Source organism: Cebus imitator, unplaced genomic scaffold (genome assembly GCF_001604975.1).
Source record: "Cebus imitator isolate Cc_AM_T3 unplaced genomic scaffold, Cebus_imitator-1.0 Scaffold82, whole genome shotgun sequence".
Lineage (NCBI taxonomy): Eukaryota > Metazoa > Chordata > Mammalia > Primates > Cebidae > Cebus > Cebus imitator.
The window spans coordinates 1,484,061-1,488,168 of record NW_016107397.1 but is presented as its reverse complement, the minus strand read 5'-3'; the positions used below and the strand labels follow the sequence as shown (position 1 = coordinate 1,488,168).

Sequence of the window (4,108 nt, the reverse complement as noted above, 5' to 3'; positions counted from 1 at the left end):
AAAAGAGAGAGAGAGAGGTCGGGCACAGGCTCGGTGGCTCACGTCTGTAATCCCAGCACTTTTGGGAGGCCGAGGCGGGCAGATCACATGAGGCTGGGAGTTCAGGACCAGCCTGGCCAACATGGAGAAACCCCGTCTCTACTAAAACTACAAAATTAGTCAGGCATGGTGGTGCACGCCTGTAGTCCCAGCTACTCAGGAGGCCGAGGCAGGAGAATTGCTTCAACCCAGGAGGCGGAGGTTCCAGTGAGCTGAGATTGCACCATTGCACTTCAGCCTGGGAAACAAGAGCAAAACTCCACCTCAAAAAATAAATAAAGAAAGAAAAGACAGGAGGCAAGCCCTGCAAAGGGACTGGGTCAGTGTGCAAATGAGTTCAGGCCTAGTGGGAGGGAGGAGGTGAAGGGCCTTCTTTGTTCCAACACCTTGGCTCAATGAAGGAGTGGAGGGCTCAGAGACGGGGGAGGGTTCAATGAGGGGAGAGGGGATCAGGAGTGGGGACTCGCTGAGGGGCAGGAGGCTCAGTGAGGAGAAAGGAGCTCGGAGAAGTGGTGTTCAGAGGAGAGCAGCCTTCTTTTTACAATTTTTTGTAGAGGTGGGGTCTCACTCTGTTGCCAGGCTGGTCTTGAACTCCTGGCCTCAAGGGATCTTCCTGCCTTGGCCTCCTGAAGTGTCAGGATGACAGATGTGAGCCGCCACACCTGGAATTAAACTCCATCATTTTAGGATTGGGGGCATTGAAGCCCAGAGATGGGAAGGGCCCCTTTCAAGGTCACACAGGGAGCCAGGATCGGAGATAGGCCCAGAAAGAAGGTCTTTGAACTCCTGTTCAAGTGTCCTTCAGTTGCCTCTAGCACTTGCCACCCACCCCTCCAACACTCACTGGCCTACAGTGCCTGGGTTGATTTTCACCCTGGGGAGCCTGGAGAATCGGGGGCAGAGTGGTGTTGTGGAAGTCATCCTGGGGTCCTGAGGCAGTGGACTTGGGTTGCACTAAGACCTTGCTCTGTCACATTGGGAAAGTCTCATCACACTCTCAGGCCCTGGTTTGCTCCTCTGTGAAAGGGAGACAGCAGCACCTTTGGCTCCAGGTTACATGAGGAGGAGATGAGATCATGTATGTGAAGTTACAGGACCATGGGCAGAGACTCAGTGTATGTATAGGAGAGAAGGAAGAGGGCCTGGGCTCCCCTAACCTCCCCATCAGTGCCCCTAGCAGGCTTCTGAGACAGGAAAAGCTATGATTTTGTCCCTGGGGGCGGGGTGTGGCAATAAAATGTGGGCAGAGGAGGGAGAAAAGTCAGGAAGGGAGGCTGACCCCAGCAGCACCAGTAGCCACATCTGGCCATGGACAATCTCAGGAGATGAGGGTGACACACTAAGAAAGGAAGGGGCAGTCACTGGCTTGTAGGGGTCAGCAAGAGGTTGGCAGGCAGAAGAGATGCAAAGTGGGTGCAGCAGTGAGCAGATGGGACTGTCAGACCCAGACTCCCCCTTTGGCAGGTGTGACAGGGAGAGAGGCACCTGGCTGGCCAGTTCAAAGCATATTCTACCTCCAAGTATCCCAGTGACCTTGCAGGAGTCACCTCCTCGCTGCACTGTACACCCTCATCCATCTCCCTCAGGCTTCCACCTGTAAAGCTGGCATCGTGAACAAGACACTGGCATTGAACTGGGCCTTGATAAACAGAGGATGGGACAGGTCATCAGTAACTCTCCTGCCTCCAGGAGGACAGCGTGAGTGGCTTCATGACCTTGGGAAAGTCACTCAAGCCTCATTTCTCAGCTATGAAATAGGGACAATGATGCCTTCCTTGTGAAGCTTCCGTGAGGATTAGCTGAGTCAACCGTTGCATTGTGCCCAGCATGGAGCTGGCTATGAGGCCCTCAACCAATGTTCATCTCCTCTGGGAACAGAAAAACATGCTTCAAATATCACTGAACACTCTTCCACATTTATCCAGCTCTTCTTTAAGCAATTCTTACTTGTCTCCTATTTACTAACAGTCACCCAGCATTTTATACCATAAAAGTAGTCTCCCATCCCCTTATCCAGAGTATTTCTTTCAACATCAAAGTAGACATTGTTAACACCACACCTGCTTTGCAGATTGGAAACAGACTCAAAAAGGTCAATGGCTTACCTCAGGTCACATAACCTAGATTTGATCCTAAGTCTTTCTGGCATCAGAGTCCATGACTCCCAACCCACATATCGCCACCTCTTAAAACCCAGTTGACTCTTCAGTCACTCTTCAAGAATACCTCCTCCACCCCACAGGAGAGTGGGATGGGGTATAAAGTTAAGGAACCAGAAAGCTAGTGTTGTGTGGGAACAATTTCCTAGCCAGCTGGGTCCTATTTTTGGCTGAGGAAGAAGGTGGCACAAGCCGGGGCCATGACCTTAAGATGCCCCCTGGGCAGAGAAACTGGTGTACATCTCTTTATCAAAGCCTAGCACCTGCTATTTCTCTTGCCATGGAAGAAAAGACCAGCCCAAGCCCCCTGATGCTAGGGTGAGTGAGGTCTTAGGGCAACAAGAAGTTATGACTGGAATAGGGAACAGGCTTTGAAGTACCAGGCCAGACCTTGGTACAACCTTCCCTTGCTCCCCCTAAATCTCTCCCCACAATGGATCTGCTGTCAGGGGCAGGAACTGCAGGAGGCTTCAACACTGTCCAGGCAGAAGCCCTGGGAGGGAGGGGGAGGCGGATGCAAGGCAGAAGCTGCGTCTTTTCTCAGCTCTTCTCTTTACCAGGAATTCGCTCTGGGGCTGGGCTAACTCTGGGCTCTAGAAACTCTCTCTGGGCATCTGGGGGTAGGGGGTGTGCACAGAGAACCCCCCCAAACTCCTAGTAGCTATTTTCTCTTCTGTGTCCTCCATCCTCTTCCCAGTGCAAGAGTAAATGCCATCCTGTGTGAAACCCAGCTCTCCTTGCCAGCTCCTGCCTCCCTAGGGGCATTTGGGCAGCTGGGAAAGGGGCCAGGCTGTCCCCTGGGTTGGCACCTCTTGCTGGACAGAGGCCCAGCCTCCAGGTGGGGGCCTGCTCCCTCCACCCAGGCCAGTGACCAGCATCTCCACGGGGTCCCTGCATCGGTCTCTCCCTTCCCTGGGGAGCAGGTCCTTCTCCTCAGTAGGACTGCAGTTGGGAGCCTCCCTGGCACCCTCGTGGACCAGGCCATGGTCATTTATGCCCAGGGGAGTCCTGCCCATGACCCCATAGTGTCCCCACTGTCTCCATCCCTCTCAGTGAAATGAACGTCCCTCATCTATGCTCTCCGGGTGCCTGGCACTCCCGGACAGACACCCACCCTGTTCCCCCACACCGCCCCTCTGCTCCGAGGGCCTGCAGACCCCGGGGGGGGGTGCTGGGGAGGCCCAGGCTTCCACCCAGCCCCAGCCCCTTTGGGAGATGCCCCCGCCCCACAGGCGCTCTCACCTCCCCGCTGACCGCCGCGATCTGCCGGGCAGTGGGGCCAGGCCCTCGGGTCCCGCCGGTTCGGGCTGCCGCCTCGCTTGGGCTGAGCTGGGCAGGGCAGCTCCACGGTCCCCACGGCCCCGCGCCCCCCGCCTCCCCGCGGGTGCCGCCGCCGCTTGCTGAAATGCTGGACAGCGCACCGCCACCGAGGCGCCTCCCTGCCCGCCCGTCGGCCAGAGCGGCACGGCCCCGTATCCGCAGCGCCCTCGGCAGGCCTGGAGGAACGCCCGCAGCGGAGGCAACAGCAGGGAAGGACTGGACGAACCCTCCCCACTGTCCACCACTCCCCGCCCCGGGGAACGTTTGTTGTGAGGCTGAGGCAGGAGAATCGCTTGAACCTGGGAGGCCAGATACTCCGGAGGCTGAAGTGGAAGGATGGCTTGAGCCTGGGAGGTGGAGGTTGCAGTGGGCCGAGATTACTCCATTGCACTCTAGCCTGGGCAACGGAGACACAGCTTGCCAAAAAAAAAAAACTTTAAATTTTTGATAGAGCTAGGGTTTCACTATGTTGCCCAGCCTGTCCTCAGAAAGGTCAATGGCCGGCCTCAAGCAATCCTCCTGCCTTGGCCTCCCAAAGTATTGGGATTACAGGCGTAAGCTGCTGCAACTGGACTTTTTTTTTTTTTTTT

General features: G+C 55.8%; 1 protein-coding gene across 2 annotated transcripts in view; it reads right to left on the bottom strand.

Moving 5' to 3' along the window:
• The window catches only part of SRRM3 (serine/arginine repetitive matrix 3), a 77,655-nt gene extending 74,044 nt beyond the window's left edge, over positions 1-3,611 (bottom strand). For both annotated transcript variants that reach the window (XM_037740266.1, XM_017533483.2), the window contains exon 1: positions 3,441-3,611. The gene's annotated coding sequence lies outside the window, so the exon portion shown is untranslated. The remainder of the gene's footprint in view (positions 1-3,440) is intronic.
• Positions 3,612-4,108: the final 497 nt, after the last annotated feature.